A 16,915-nucleotide genomic window follows, 5' to 3' on the forward strand; every position below is an offset into this window, starting at 1 on the left:
GCGAAGTGGTGACTGTCACTCTCCATAGGAGAGGACACCTCTTGCCATGGCAACGGGGACGTCACCAGGGACGTGTTTGCCGGAGCACAAAAGGGAGTGTCGGGGAAATACCCGCACTCTGGCGGCAGAAACACAGTGCACGGCCTCACTCCCCGTCTGGGGATGGCGGCTGGGAGGTGACCGAGCCTCCCTAGGCAGCCGGGGCCCTCCTCAGCCCTCGTGCTTGCCTTCCAAAGAGCTGTGGCTGTTTTCTCTGCTCCCCTGTGGTGGAGAAGGAAGAGGGTGCATCGCTGGAGGCATCTTGTCTGTGCCTGTGCAGTTCTGGCTGCTTTTGTGCCCCTTCGATTCACGCCCATTGCACAAATGGGGAGACTGAGGCAATGATAGGCGAGGAGACTTGCCCAAGACCTGCAGGCTCCGTCAGGTGCAGGGTCACCGATGCGGCTTCAGAGGCAGGGCTGGCTGGGGTTGGAATCCCTGCCTTCCCACTCATCAGCTCTGTGTCCTTGGGCAAGTCACTGTCGCCTCTGAGCCTCAGTGTTCTCATCCGTAAAATTGGGACAATGACAGTTTCTGGGGCCATCGTTCACCTTTTTTTTGTGAAGTATGCCATCCAGGTGTTTTCAGGATATTCAGAAAAATGGGATTCATTGGGATATTGTGCAACCATCACCACTACCTAATTCCAGAGCATTTCCATCACCCCCAAGGAAACCCCACACGCATTAACAGTCACCTCCCGTTCCCGTTCCCACCTCCCCCAGCCCCTGGCAACCACCAGCCCACGTTCTGTCTCTATAAATTTGCGTATTCTGAATATTTCACATAAATAGAATCGTACACGAGACCTTATGTGTCTTACTTCTTTCACCTGCTTCGTTCTCGAGGTTCATCCCCGCCGTAGCGTGAGCCAGGGCTGCATTCCACCTTATGGCTGAATCATACTCCACCCCATGGACAGACCACATCGTGTTTAACCATCATTAGCTGATGGATGCCTGGGTTGCTTCCACCTGTTGGCTCTTGCGAACAATGCTGCTGTGAACATGTGTGTTGTGAGTTTCTGTGTGGACATATGTTCCCATTTCTCTTAGGCAGACTCTCTGGAGTGAAATGGCTGGATCATACGGTAGGTCTAGGTTAAACTTTTTAAGAAACCGCTGAACTGGCCAGGCACAGTGGCTCACGCCTGTAATCCCAGCACTTTGGGAGGCCAAGGTGGGTGGATCATTTGGGGTCAGGAGTTCAAGACCAACCTGGCCAACATGGTGAAACCCCGTCTCTACTAAAAATACAAAAATTAGCTGGGCGGTAGTGGGGCATACCTGTAATCCCAGCTACTCAGGAGGCTGAGGGAGGAGAATCGCTTGAGCCTGGGAGGTGGAGGTTGCAGTGAGCTGAGATTGCGCCATTGCACTCCAGCCTGGGTAACAGAGCGAGAACCTGAAAAAAAAAAAAGAGAAAGAAAGAAAAGAAAGAAAGAAAGAAGGAAGGAAGGAAGGAAAGAAGGAAGGAAGGAAAAAGAAAAGAAAAGAAAAGAAAAACTGCTGAACTGTTTTTCAAATCTTGCATCCCAGAGACAGGGGATGAGAGTTCCAGTTGTTCAATACTTTTGCCAATACAATACCCAGCACACCACCGTCATTCCATCAGAGAAGATGCTTTTGAAGATGCTGAAAGTCATTAAAGACCCCATACATGATTCACGGCAGCCCACAGATGGATGCAACTCAAGTATTCAGTGACAGACTATGGGTAAACAAAAGGTGGTGTATCCATACAATGGAATACAACGCAGCCTTGAAAAAGGAAGGAAATTCTGACACGGGCCACAACATGCATGAGCCTTGAGGACACTGTGCTGAGTGAAATAAGCCAGCCACAAAGGGACAAATACTGTATGATTCAATTTATGTACAGGTTGGACTAGTCCAACCTTAGACTAGTCAAATCCACAGATACAGAAAGTAGAATGGTGGGAGCCAGAGGCTGGCAGGAGCCAGGTGGGGAGTTGGTGTTTAATGGAGACAGAGTTTCAGTTTGGGAACATGAAAAAATTCTGGAAATGGATGGTAGTGGTTGCACAACAATGTGACTGTCCTTAATGCCACCAAACTGTATACTTAAAAATTGTTAAAATGGTAAATTTTATGATATATATATATATTTTTTATCACAATAAGAAAATGCAGCATCCTTTATTTTCCACTCCAGTGAACTGTTGTTTAGTTCAACTCCCAAGTCAACCACGTAGTGGGAACCACATTGCACCCTCTGGGCCTGAGTGATCCAGGGAAGGCCTGTGATCCACTTCTGGCCAGAAACGTGAGGGAAGTACGCTGGTGGCTCCTGGGAAAAAGGTCTCACTAGAAAATGAGAAGGTTACAGGAAGAGAGGTTTGATCCCTTTTGCCTCCTTCCCACCTCACCTTCCTTCCTGCCTTTGGATGTCATTGTGGGATGAAGTGATGTCTGCAGCTGTGGCAGCCATCGTGCCACTGTAAGGAGAAGGCTAAGAGAACTGCAGAGATACCAGCCCTGTATCCTGACACTGAGGAACTGGTGAACCCACCTGGGCACTGCCTGCTTCTCAATGTCCTCCGAAATAAACAATGAATGACCTTATGCTTTAAGCCACTGTTAGCCAAGGTTTTTGTTACTTGTAGCCAAGTGCCTCCCTAATGGATTCAATACACTCCTGCTTCTACAGACCTGGTGATATAGGGTTTGGGACAAGAGCTTTTTTTTTTTCTTCTTTGAGATAGGGCATCACTCTTTCACCCTGGCTGGAGCACACTGGCGCAGTCACAGCCCCCTGCAGCCTCAGACTCCTGGACTCCAGCAGTCCTCCCGCCTCAGCCTCTCAAATAGCCAGGACTACAGGCACACCACCATGCCTGGCCAATTTTTTAAAATTTTTCTGTAAAGACAGGGTCTCGCTATGTTGCCCAGGCTGATATTACATTCCAGGCCTTAAGCGATCCTCCCGCCTCAGGCTCTCAAAGTGCTGAGATTACAGGTGTGAGCCATTATGCCCAGCCAGAACAAGAGGCTTTGGATCTACCATGCCTGGGCTTGTATCTCAGCTCCTGACAGCTATGTGGCTATGAGTAAATTGGTCCACCCCTCTGGGCCACAGGTTTGCTAACTGCCAGATGAAGACAGCAGTGCTATGTGCTTTGTAAAGTAGATGGTGTGAGGCTAAATGTGTTATGGGATGTAGGCATGTGCCTGGTACACAGTAAGTGATTAATTACACAGTAAGAGATTAACCAGTCTCTTCCATGGGACTCAGGATGATCCTTTTGCTGGGGAACGGTGAATCAACGGCCTGCTGCTAGCTCTGTCTGGGTAGAGGCTGGCTGGCCCCGCCACAGTCCCAGGGGCTGTACTGCTTTCCCGGCTGACTGATGCAGAGGCTGCAGAGGCGGCAGAGGCCTTGGGCTGCCGTCTAGGGAAGAGACATTGATCCAAGGTTGATTTGGGATTTTATTTTCCCTTCCCCTTTAACAAAAGCACGGAGTGTTTCCTTCAAGCAGGCTCATCAGTTCTTAGCCCAGGCACAGCCTTCCAGCTGGAGAGGAGTCAAGTGTTCCTCTTTGCTGAGTTCAAGGTTGGCCCCTCTGTGCCGCCAGCGCTCAGGATCCCCTGGAATGAACCCGAGTCGCAGCATTGCAGGAAGCCTGTGGTATGCGGGAGGGAGGCCGCCCTGCCAGGAGGACAAGCGGAGGCGGGATTTGGGCAGGATCAGCTACCGGGGTGCCCACTACCCTCAGGAATCGAAGAGCAAACAGACAAGACAACCTTGCCGGTGGCCACCAGCCTAGGGTCCCCTGAGGAAGTGCGGGGCAGGGGTTGGCAACTTCGATCTCATTAGCAAGGCTGAGCTCATCTCCCAACTGTCCAGAAACTGGGCCACCAACCTTAAATCCATTCCCCAGGCACCTCACTGAGGCCCAGAGAGATTTGGGGAGGATCTTGGAGGCAGTCACAACACCCCCACAGAAGTGGGAAGTCCCAGTGGCCTGCTCCATGGAATCAGGGCAAGTTGGCTCCTTGGCAAGATGGCAAAGCCCTGTGGCAATGAGGACTGGGGGCCCCACCCTGCCTTGTCCACCTGGCCTTCCTCAGTCTCTTCCACCCCCACCCCAAGTCCAGCCACTCTGTGCTGTCCTCTCTTAGGGCTTCTAAGACCAACATCCCTTTCACTCCATCCTCCAGGATGATTCTGAGCAACGTTTCCACCTTAAGGAGTGGGGGCCTCTGCTTCTTGTTTAAATAATAAAGTCAAATCCTAATGCAATATGGGAAAAAACAAGGATGTGGGAAATCCTGGGGCCCCCAGAGAATGGGGAGGTGTGGCAGGGTCCCCACAGTGGAGGGCATTGAATGCCAAGCAGAAGCCCCTGGACTGAGTTGGGAGGCAGTGGAGAGCCATGCACAAGCTCCATGTTGGGCTTGTACCCTCTGCTCCAGGCACACAGGCTTCCTATGACCCTCAGACATGCCTGCTCGGGTCCTGCCTCAGGGCCTTTGCACCTGCACCTGCTCGTGTCCTGCCTTAGGGCCTTTGCACCTGCACCTGCACCTGCTCGGGTCCTGCCTCAGGGCCTTTGCACCTGCAGTTCTTGGGGCCTGACATGCTCTTCCCCAGCTCTTGGCTTGGCTCCAGTGATAGGATCACCTCCTCAAACAGGGCATCCCCAGCAGCCTTTCTAAAGCGGCCCCATCCTTCTCTTCTCTTCCTCATCATCTCATTTCACAGAGTTCACGTCGCCTCTCACTGCCTGGGATGGCCTTGCCTGTCTCTCTGTGGCCTGTCTCCTTTCTGTTATAGCCCAGCTCCTGGGACAATAGGATGAACAAATGAAGGAGTGAATGAATGATGGAGCTGGGTTTGGGGTTTAATCACAGCAACAAGCATGGCAATGTCTGGAGCCTGCAGGATGCCCTCTCCTCCCCCAAAAGTCCCTGCCTGTTCACAGCCTGGGGGCCACTCCCCTGCAGCCCCAGTGTCTGCCTCTGCCCACACTCCAGCTGGGAGGCTCGCTGATGGCCCTGTGCCAGGAACTCCCGTTTCTGAGCTGGTACAGCAGCAAATTCTGTAGCGGTGCTCCCTGCCAGGTGCAGGCAGGAGCTGCAGGGACGCTTCTGAAGGGGCAGGAGGTCAGGATGGGAGGCAGGCACGCTCTTAGCTTCCCACTGGAGAACATTTCAGGGAAGCGACTTTTTGCCTGGAATGCCAAGGGCAGCCTCTTGTCCAGGGCACCGTGGGTCATTGTGTACTGTGAGGTGAGGCCCTGGGGATGCGTTCAACACCAGTCAGACCCCTCACCAGGCAGGATAGGAGAGAAGGCTGTGGGCTGGCAGGCTTAGCTAAGAAGTGCACTGAGAGTAATCTTCAGAGCTGGAGGGATGACACAGAAGTCCCCAGTGGTCAGCAGGTGGCCACGGGAAGGACCCAGGCCTGGAGGAGAGGTGGGACAGGGGTGGTCTAAGTCCCTTGTAACAGATGGCATTTTCCAGAGACAGCCTCTGCAATCTCTCCCATCCCACAAGATATTCTTCCCATATGACCTTTCCCTCCCACTACTGGAGAGTGGGGTTTATATTCTCTCCCTCCTGAATCTGAGCATGTTCATGACTCACTCACAACTAATAGAATGTGGCAGAAGAGATGCTGCGTGGCCTCCAAGGCTAGGTCACAGAAGGTGATGCAGGTGCCTTCGTGCTATAGCCCTGAGATGCTGTGTAAGCATCTGACCGCCCAGGGCTGCCACGCTGTGAGGAAGTCCAAGTAGCCCAAAAGGAAGCTGTGGGCTGGTCTTGTGGCAGACAGTCCAGATAGGTCCCAGCCCCCAGCCAGTTCCAACTGCCAAACAGGTACTTCCAGAAGGCCCTGGCATCCTGGAACAGAGACATCTGTGCTGTGCCTTGTGTGATTCTGAGCCATAGGATCTGTGAGCTGCATAGGATCATAGGGCTGCTGGGCACCCTAACGTTTTGGGGGTCTCCTTACACAGCACAAGTACCCTGGCAACCTCGGCTCCACCTCCAGCCGGGCGTTCTCACTGGGCTCCCTGCCTTCCTCTGCCCACTCAGCCAGCAAGTCAGGCCCTCCTCTGTTTAGAACTCCTTAGTGTCAGCCTGGCTTTGCTGCTTTCCCCAGGGGTAGGAAATGAGCCTTTCATCGAATTTCGTAACATGGCTGTTTGCTGCCCTCTCACCCACCTGGTGAGAGAATTAAATCTCAGAGAGGTTCCAAGAGGCCACCTTCTCTGCCCAAGGTTGAAATGACCAGAGTAGACTTAAGCCTTCTAGAATGTATGGTAAGGGCTTCTGTGGCCTTTCGTTGTTGCTGGTCTTTGCAGATGACAATCACAGCCACAATGAGCATGCAGCAGCAGCAATGACATAGACCTTCCGCTGTGGCAGCTGCTGGCTAAGCACTTCGCATGTACCTCATCTGCCTACGCTCATGGTCCACACTGATGTGGTTCTTGGAGGCAATCCCTCACCAAGTGTAGGCAAGGGAGCCTGCAATACTCAGGATAGGCTAGGTTATACTGTGGTAACAAACAACCCGGCAATTTCAACAGCTCAGCACACAGAGGTTTTTTGTCACTCACACTGCATGTCCATTGTAGGTAGGCCTGGGCTCTGCTCCATGTTGTCCTCACAGCAGGACCCAGCCACCTGCTGGAACATCACTGGCCACTGTGACAGAAGGAAAGAGAGCTCTGGAAAGTCTTGCACTGGCCAGTGTGTGCCCAGCCTGGATCCATCACTTCCACTCACACTTATGCAGTGCCCCCTACCCACCAAGGGTCAGGAAGTGCCTGGAAAAGGAGAACTGGAACATTGATGAACAGCCCCGTGATGGTCTGCCAAGGCACAGTGGCTGCTACCTGGCTCCAGCATCTCCAAGGCCTCAGCCAGTTGTTCCTCCTTCCCCACCCCCCAGCCCTGCCCGGCTCTGCCATTTTCCCCTGGGGCACTAGGAGGGAGGGGCACTCACCTTCACAGAACCCACCTGTGGTAGGCAGACTAACAGCCCCCAAAGATGTCCACATCCCACTCCCCAGAACCCGAGAACACGTTACCATCCACGGTGCAGTGCACTGTCAGGGCCACCGTGACAAAGCATCGCAGACAGGGGTTGGGGTTAGAGCAGGCAGGGAATGCTAAACATCCGAAACGCCTTCTGAGTCTAGAGGTCTAAGATCAAGGTGTCAGCAGGGTTGGTTCACTCCAAGGCCTCTCTCCTTGGCTTGCAGATGGCGGTCTTCTCCCTGTGTCTTCACACGGACTTTTCTGGGTATGGCTATGTCCTAATCTATTCTTATAAGGACGCCAAAGCAGGGCATGATGGCACACGCCTGTAATCCCAGCACTTTGGGAGGCTGAAGTGGGAGGATCACTTGAGCCCAAAAGTTCAAGGCTAGCCTGGATAACATAGCAAGATCCCATCTCTTTAAATTTTTTTTTTTTTAATTAGATGTGGTAGTGTGTGCTTATAGTCCCCAGCTATTCAGGAGGCTGAGGTAGGAGGATTGCTTGAACCCAGGAGTTCAAGGCTGCAGTGAGTTATGATGGTACCACTGCACTCCAGACTGGGCCATGGAGTGAGACCTTGACTCAAAAAAAAAAAAAAAAGGACACCAGGCCTATTGGATTAGGGCTCAACCTAATGAACCCATTTTAACGTAATCACCTCTTTAGAGACTTGGTCCTCGAATACAGTCCCATTGTGAGATACTGGGGCGTGAGAGCTTTAGGATGTGAGTTTGGGGTGTGAGATATAATTCAATCCATGGTGAAGGGGCTCCAGCAGAGGGGATGAAGTTATGGATTTTGCGATGGGGAGATGATCTTGGATGATCGAGGGCCCATCGTCATCGCAAAGATCTTTATAAGAGGGAGGCAGGAGGGTTAGAGTAGGAGAAGGTGGAAGAGAAGAAGAAGAGATGGTGGAAACAGAGTCAGGGCAATTCCGCCACCAGCCAAGGAGTGTGGCAGCCTCTAGAAGTTTCAAGAGGAAAGAAATGAAGCCTCCTCTGGACCCTCCAGAAGGAACCAGCCCTGCCAGTGCCCTGACCTCAGCTCCATAAGATCCACTGGGACCTTCTGCCCTCCAGAATGGGGAGATAACAATATTGTGTTGCTTTAAGCCTCCATGTTTGTGGTGATTTGTTCAGCAGCAATAGGAAATTGGCACGTCATCCAAATGCCCTCCTTTACAGAAAGCTTCTGAACTCGCTCTTGCCTCAGTTGGCAAACTTCTGCCCTCCACACTCCTCCTCCTCTGGGATGGGTGGGGACAACTCCTTCACTGGGGTCAGGTTGCCCCAAAGCCTGTCTCCTGGACTTGGAGGCTTCTCCCTCCAACCTCGTCACCCCCTAGGGCCAGAGGCCACCACCTCGAGCAGCCAGCGGGGAAGAGCCAGCCTGCAGGGTGGATACTAAACACAATAGGTCTGTGACCACACACGGCCCCACCCCCAGGGGCCCAGGCCCTGCTGACCTTCCCACCCTGGGTCACACCCAGCTGCTTCCTCAAAGCCACAGCCCTTTCCTCCAGCCCAGCCTTTGCCCTGGCCCTTTCCTCTTCTGCTCCTGGCTTGCCTGACTCATCCAGCAAGTTCCAGCTCAGAAATCTCTGGGGGAGCCTAGTCCAGCCCCATTCCATCCACCCGGCCCTGCCGGCTTCATTTCATTTCATGCACTCGTGATGGGCACCCAGCTCTCCTCTGTTCTCCTCTGAAAGGCACAGGCACAGCCCTCACCTCAGGACCTCCGGAAGCTGACAATTGGTTGGCGGGAGCAGGGTGGGGGGTTGGGTGGGAGCCTATGACATGTTTTAATGAAGTGTAGACATTTTAAATATACAATTCAAAGACTTTTTAAAAAATCTTATGTACATATGTTTTTAGAGACAGGGTCTCGCGCTGTGGCCCAGGCTGGAGTGCAGTGACACTGTCATAACTCACTGCAGCCTCAAACGCCTGAGCTAAAGCAATCCTCCCGCCTCAGCCTCCCAGCCTCCCAAGCAGCTGGCACTGCAGATGTGCACCACATACTCAGCTAATTTTTAATTTTTTTTTTTTTTTTAGAGATGAGATCTTGCTGTGTTGCCCAGGCTGGTCTCAAACTTTTGGGCTAATGCAATCCTCCCACCTCAGGCTCCCAAGGCATTGAAATCACAGGCATGAGCCACCGCGCCCAGCCGTGGGACTTCTGATGAAACTGTATCATGCAGCCATCACCCCCATCAACACGGAGGACTCTTCCCTCATCCCAAAGCTCCTTTCCCAGCCAATCGCTCCCACCCCCGCCCTCGATCGGCCTGACAATGTGAGGGGCGCTTTATCTTTTCAGGAGTTTGCTCTTGATGGAATCCTGCGCTGTGAACTCTCTAGGCCTGGCTTCCTTCCCTTTGCACAGAGCTCAGCAAAATACAGGCCCCTCGGGGCCAGATCTGGCCTGCTGCCTGGTTTGTAGGACCTGCAGGCCGAGAATGGTTTTTACTTTTGTTTTTGTATTTTAAAAAATAATAAATAGACTTTTTAAAATACAGTTTTTTGTTTACAGAAAAATTGAGTACACAGTATAGAGCATTCCACATGCACACACACTCAATTTCCCACCCTGGTACACAGTTTCCCCTGTTACTCATATCTTGCATTCGTGTGGTACACTTGTTACAATTAATGAATCAATATTCACACAGTACTATGAACTATAGTCACTAGTTTACATTTGGGGTCACTCTTGGATTTGTAGGGTTCTATAGGTTTTAAGAAATGTACCGGCCGGGCGCAGTGGCTCACGCCTGTAATCCCAGCACTTTGGGAGGCCAAGGCGGGCAGATCATGAGGTCAGGAGTTCGAGACCAGCCTGACCAACATAGTGAAACCCCTTCTCTACTAAAAATACAAAACTTAGCTGAGTGTGGCGGCGGGCGCCTGTAATTCCAGCTACTCAGGAGGCTGAGGCAAGAGAATCACTTGAACCTGGGAGGCAGAGGTTGCAATGAGCTGGGACCATGCCACTGCACTCCAGCCTGGGTGACAGAGTGAGCGTCTGTCTCAAAAAAAAAAAAAAAGAAAAAGAAAAAGAAATGTACCATGACGTAGTCCCCATTGTAGCATCATGCAGAGATTCACTGCCCTAAAAGTCCCCTGGGCTCCATCTTTTCATCCCTCTTTCCCTCTCCCCAGTCCCCTGGCAGCCACTGATCTTTCTACTGTCTATAGTTTTGCCTTTTCCAGAATGTCATATAGTTGGAATCATAGCATGCAGCCTTTCAGAATGACCTCTTTCACTTAGTAATATGCATTTAAGTTTCTTCCATGTCTTTTTGGGGCTTGATAGCTCACATCTTTTTAGCACTGAGTAATAGTCCACTCTCTGGATGTGCCACAGTTTATTCATTCACCTTTTTTTAAAAAAAAATTATTTATGTATTTATTTTTGAGATGGAGTCTCGCTCTGTCACCCAGGCTAGAGTGCAATGGCACGATCTCGGCTCACTTCTACCTCCGCCTCCTGGGTTCAAGCGATTCTCCTGCCTCAGCCTCCAAGTAGCTGGGATTACAAGTGGGTACCACCACTCCCAGTTAATTTTTGTATTTGTAGTAGAGGTGGGGTTTCGCCATGTTGCCCAGGCTGGTCTCAAACTCTTGGCCTGAAGGGATCCACCTGCCTCGGCCTCCCAAAGTGCTGGGATTACAGGCATGAGCCACTGGGCCTCAACCCTATTCACCTATTAAAGAGCATCTTGATGGCTTCCAGTTTAGGGTGATTATGACTGTAGCTGCTATGAACATTCACGTGCAGGTTTTTGCATGGACGTAAGTTTTCAAATCACCTGGGTAAACACCTGGAAGTGTGATTGCTGGACAGTACGCTAAGACTATGGTTAGCTCCCTAAGAAACCAGCAAATTGTCTTCCACAGTTGTTTAACCATTCTGCATTCCCACCAGCAGTGAAGGAGCGTTCCTGGGTGTTTGCATTTTATAGTGGTTGAAAAAAACAAAAGAAGAATATTTCATGACACATAAAATTATATGAGATATGACTTTCAGTGTCCATAAATAGAGTTTTGTTTGGTTTTTTTTTTTTTTTGAGACAAGGTCTCACTTTGGCACCCAAGCTGCAGTGTAGTGGTATGAACATGGCTCACTGCAGCCTCGACCTCCTGGGCTCAAGCAATCCTACCCCAGCCTCCTGAAGAGCTGGGACTATAGGCACGTGCCACCATGCCTGGCTAATTTTTGTATTTTTTTGTAGAGACAGGGTCTCTATGTTACCCAGGCTGGTCTCAAACTCCTGGCCTCAAGCAATCCTCCCACCTTGGCGTCCCAGCGTGCTGGGATCATAGGTGTATGTCGCTGCCCCTGGCCATAAATAAAGTTTTATTAGGACACAGCTATGCTCATTCACCTATGTATTGGGTATGGCTTCTTTCATGCTACACAGGTAGAGTTGAGAGGCTGAAAAAGAGACTGGAGGCCCACAAAGCCAAAGAAGTTTGACCCAACCCTTTGTTTTTTGGGGGTTTTGTTTGTTTGTGACAGAGTCTCGCTCTGTCACCCAACTGGGGTGCAGTGGCACGATTTTGGCTCACTACAACCTCTGCCTCCCGGGTTCAAGCAATTCTGTTGCCTCAGCCTCCCAAGTAGTTGAGATTACAGGCGCCTGCCACCACACCTGGCTAATTTTTGTATTTTTAGTAGAGACGGGGTTTCACCATGTTGGCCAGGCTGGTCTTGAACTCCTGACCTCAAGTAATCCACCCGCCTCGACCTCCGAAAATGTTGAGATTACAGGCATGAGCCACCATGCCCCGGACTGACCCAGCCATTTGGATAGAAGAGCTGTGCCAACCCCTGCCTCAGCATGGTGGTTTTGGGAGTCATCCACGGCGCTGTGTGTATCAATAGGTTATCCCTTTCTAGTGCTGAGTGGGACTCCATGGCATGGCTACACAACAATTTATCTGTTCAGCTGATGGACATTTGGGCTGTTCCCAGTTTTTAGCTATTATGAATAAAGCTACTACGAGTGTTTGTCTGCTGGAATATGTAGGCCACATGCCTTTGCTTCTCTTGGGTGAATATCTAGGAGTGGAATTGCTAGGTCAGGACACGCCACGTTGCACTTTGTGTCATATTATCACGTCTCAGGATACTATTTCTAACCAGTGCCCTTTTATCCCGGGAATTATTTGCCCCTTCCCCGTGCCTTCTGCCAAACTAGACTGTGTGCCATCCATGGCCCGGGGAGGAAAAGTAGGAGAGAAAAGCATAACAAATTTTACTCAGTTTCAGAAGCCAGCGCTTTCGGATTCCAAGAATCTGGGCTTTTGAGCTGCAAAACCTCAGACAGGAAGAGTTCCAGATATCAATTTTATGGCAAAAACAATAGATTTGGGGGTGGGGGGCGGGAAGGAATATGTATAACGATGAAAGAGCCAGACTACAAACCCAGGAGGAAATGATGGCTTTCCTGGGCTGGGTGAGAGAAGCAGGCTGTGGGCAGAGACCACTCGCCTCCATCAGAATCCACGCTCCTTTCCTTTGGGAAAACAGCAAGACAGTTTCCCGGCCTCCTGTGCAGTCAGCAGTGGCCGTGGGGCCAAGCTCTGGGCAATGGAAGTTGAGTGAAGTGACGTGGGCCCCTCGCAGGCCTGACCCTCCAAGCCTCCCCTGTGTGCTCCTGGGTCCCTTTCTTTTCCACCAAGTGGAAGCTGTTGCAGCATTGAAGCTCTGGGGCACGGTGGGACCCCAGGATGGCAGGAACCCTCCTCTACTCAAATGCCCACTCTGACCATGAACCGTTCTACAAGGAAGAGACTCTGTTGTGTAAAGCCGCTAGAGTGAGCCTCTGTACATCAAGGTGCTGAACCTAAATCTCACTGGGTCAGATGGGAAACGTTGAGAGGGTGTAGCCACATTTTGCTTCCAGCACTTATAGCTCTGTGGGAATGTGAGAGGCGTGTGAACCAGAGCAACTCCATCTTGAACAGGGGCCGGATAAAATGAGGCCGAGACCTACTGGGCTGCATTCCCAGACAGTGAAGGCATTCTAACTCACAGGATGAGATAGGGGGTCAGGACAAGACACAGGTCATAAAGACCTTGCTGCTAAAACAGTTTGCAGTAAAGAAGCCAGTAGAAACCCACCAAAACCAAGATGACCATGAGAGTGACCTCTGGGCGTCCTCACTGCTACACTCCCACTAGCGCCATGACAGTTTACAAATGCCATGGCAATGTCAGGAATTTACCCCAGATGGTCCACAAAGGGGAGGCATGAATAGTCCACCCCTTGTTTAGCATATCATCAAGAAATCACCATAAAAATGGGCAACCGGCCGGGCGCGGTGGCTCAGGCCTGTAATCCAAGCACTTTGGGAGGCTGAGGCAGGCGGGTCACAAGGTCAGGAGGTCGAGACCATCCTGGCTAACACGGTGAAACCCTGTCTCTACTAAAAATACAAAAAATTAGCCGGGCGTGGTGGCGGGCGCCTGTAGTCCCAACTACTCGGGAGGCTGAGGCAGGAGAATGGCGTGAACCCAGGGGTTGGAGCTTGCAGTGAGCCGAGATCGCACCACTGCACTCCAGCCTGGGTAACAGAGCAAGACTCTGTCTCAAAAAAAAAAAAAAAAAAAAAGAAAGAAAGGTATAAAATAGATTGTGCTGGCTCAGTTTAACACATCAAGGGCTGGATTTGCCTATGAGCCCCCAGTTTGTAACCTCTCTCCATTTATTTAATTAGTAAGCATTTACTGGGCACTTACTATGTGCCACACACAATTCTAGGCCCTGGACAACACAGATAAGGCACCTGGAAAATGGGTAGAGGGAGAGGAATTCCCCAGCAGGGACTCCCAGGGACAGATGTGATGGGAGGTCTCGGCCGTGGGGCGCCCCTCTGCTGTGCGGCCCCCACACCGCCCTGGGCTGGTGGACAGGGCTTCGGGGCCCTTTTGTCCTCACACAGCCTGTCTGTACTGTGCAAACCTCCGTCTCCTGGAGCTAAGGGGCTGCCTGGGCAGCCCAGAAGCCTCTAGGCCTTTCCAAAGATTTACTGGGAAAAACTTTCCCTTGCTATTGCTCAGAATTGTTCAACTCCCAGCTGCTCGCTAATTACTGTGCCCTTGAGCAAAAATGTTAATCTAAAAAACATAAAATTACAATGACTTACTTGACATAATTGGAACAAACAAGATGAGCAGGCAGGCGGCAAGCAGCAGGGGCTCCAGCATCAGCCCCCCAGCACCTTGCCAGCCTGGGGGCAGGGGACCCACCTGGGTGGGGGAGGGCAGGGCCCCTGGCGGGCAAGACTCATGGCCTTGTCGGCGGCTGGGCGGTTCAGTTGGGTCTGCTCTGGCTTTGACTGAGGACTCATCCTAGATCTTGGCGTGGGGACAGCCAGCCTGGGTGGGCATCCTGCCTCCTATTGTGGGTCCCCAGGACAGTGACTTCCCTCTCTGTTTGCCCATTCCCTCATCCATGAAATGGGGCTAACAGCGTGTCCAGCACCTGGAGTTCTCCACGTCACATGCTTGTAAATGCTGAGCTTAACACACAGCAAGCGCTCAGCAAACAATGACTGCTGTGAGTGAAGCGAGTCTCCTCCAGGCCCATCTGAGGTGGGAGGAGAGAGGCCGGGCAGAGGAAGGATACCCTTCCAGCACACCCTGGTCCTTCCTCCCTCTCCTCTCTTTGCGCAGGCCTGTCCCATGCCCAGCGTTAGCCGTTAGGTCCTTATTTGAAGGGAGGCGCCCACACTCCCTGCCTGCCTGGCTGGCTGAGCATCCAGTGAGTTGGATTCCAGAGATCCTGGAGCCTGCGAGGAGGAGGAGGACGCAGAGGCTGGGGATCACATGATAAGAGGTGCCCAGGAGACTTCATGAACGAACAGCCCAGCCCTTCTTGTCTCAGTAGATAAGATGGTGGGTGAGTGGGGCCAGCTCAGGGCTCAGGCATGTATCCCCAGAACCCGTGCCCATACCCCGAGAGCTCACACACCCACACCCAGACCTGTGTGCTTATGCACACACCCCAGAGCCTATGCACACACTTTCAGAGCTCACACGCACACATAAACACACACACAGACCTCTGTGCTCATGCACACACCCAGACCTATGCACACCCCCCCAGAGCTCATACACACCCACCCCGACCTGTACATACCCCCGGAGCCCATGCACACACCCCCAGAGCTCTCACACACACACTCAGACCTGTGTGCTCATGCACACACTCAGACCTGTGCATACATCCCAGAGCCCATTCACATAATGCTAGGACTCACACATACACCCCCAGAACCCATGCACATCCTAGATCTTGGCACACACCATGGAGCCCACACAACACACTCAGACCTGTGTGCTCATGCACACCCCTCAGAGCTCACACACACACACAGAGACCTGGGTACACATCCTGACTTCTACACACATTTTCAGACCTGTGCACACACCCCAGAGCCCAGGCATATACCCCAGAGCCCAAGAACACACCTCAGAAAACTATGCACACACCCCAGAGAACTATGCACACACCCCAGAGCCCAGGCATACACCCCAGAGACCAAGAACACACCTCAGAAAACTATGCACACACCCCAGAGAACTATGCACACCCCTCAGAGCTCACACACACACACACAGACCTGGGTACACATCCTGACTTCTACACACATTTTCAGACCTGTGCACACACCCCAGAGCCCAGGCATACACCCCAGAGACCAAGAACACACCCCAGAGCCCAGGCATACACCCCAGAGCCCAAGAACACACCCCAGAGAACTATGCACACACCCCAGAGCCCAGGCACACACCCCAGAGACCAAGAACACACCTCAGAAAACTATGCACACACCCCAGAGAACTATGCACACACCCCAGAGCCCAGGCATACACCCCAGAGACCAAGAACACACATCAGAAAACTATGCACACACCCCAGAGAACTATGCACACACCTCAGAGCTCACACACACCCCAGAGCCGATGCACACACCCCAGAGAACTATGCACACACCGCAGAGAACTATGCACACACCCGAGAGCTCACACACACACCTCAGAGCCCAAGTACACACCCCAGAGAACTATGCACACACCTCAGAACTCACACACACCCCAGAGCCAATGCACACACTCCAGAGAACTATGCACACACCTCAGAGCCCACACACACCCCAGAGCCCATGCACACACCCCAGAGAACTATGCACACCCCTCAGAGCTCACACACACACACAGACCTGTGTACACATCCTGACTTCTACACACATTTTCAGACCTGTGCACACACCCCAGAGCCCAGGCATACACCCCAGAGCCCAAGAACACACCCCAGAGCCCAAGAACACACCCCAGAGAAGTATGCACACACCCCAGAGAACTATGCACACACCCCAGAGCCCAGGCATACACCCCAGAGACCAAGAACACACCCCAGAGAACTATGCACACACCCCAGAGAACTATGCACACACCCCAGAGAACTATGCACACACCCCAGAGCCCACACACATCCCAGAGAACTATGCACACACCTCAGAGCCCAGGCACACACCCCAGAGAACTATGCCCACACTCTAGAGCCTCTTGTGGTTGCCCTTTGCCTGGAGCTGTCTGATTGGATAGTTGTAACTGTTAGTATGTTTTCGGCTGCAAGTAACAGAAAACTTAACTCAAAAATGGCTTTAACCAGGGGTCAACAAACTGCTGCTTACAGTCTGGCTCCTTGTTTTTGTTAATGAAGGTCTATAGGAACGCAGTTACGCCCACCCATTCCTATTGCCAATGGCTGCTTTCATGCCACAACAGCAAGTTGAGTCATTGCAATAGAGACCATGTGATCTGGAAAGCCTAAAATTATATTT

General features: G+C 51.9%; 1 long non-coding RNA gene across 3 annotated transcripts; it reads right to left on the reverse strand.

Annotated features, from left to right (window-relative positions):
- Positions 1 to 4,734: 4,734 nt before the first annotated feature.
- Positions 4,735 to 8,438, reverse strand: LOC129049420 (uncharacterized). 3 transcript variants are annotated; one of them, XR_008512475.1, is made up of 4 exons: positions 7,103 to 8,438; positions 6,629 to 6,716; positions 5,653 to 5,906; positions 4,735 to 5,466 (listed from the first exon to the last, which is right to left on the reverse strand). It is a non-coding gene; the product is annotated as an uncharacterized LOC129049420 (long non-coding RNA). The 3 variants fall into 3 exon arrangements; XR_008512473.1 differs by having other exon boundaries at positions 7,018 to 8,438; XR_008512474.1 differs by having other exon boundaries at positions 6,231 to 8,438.
- Between the last annotated feature and the right edge of the window lie 8,477 nt (positions 8,439 to 16,915).

The sequence above is a fragment of the Pongo abelii genome, chromosome 10 (assembly GCF_028885655.2).
Source record: "Pongo abelii isolate AG06213 chromosome 10, NHGRI_mPonAbe1-v2.0_pri, whole genome shotgun sequence".
Lineage (NCBI taxonomy): Eukaryota > Metazoa > Chordata > Mammalia > Primates > Hominidae > Pongo > Pongo abelii.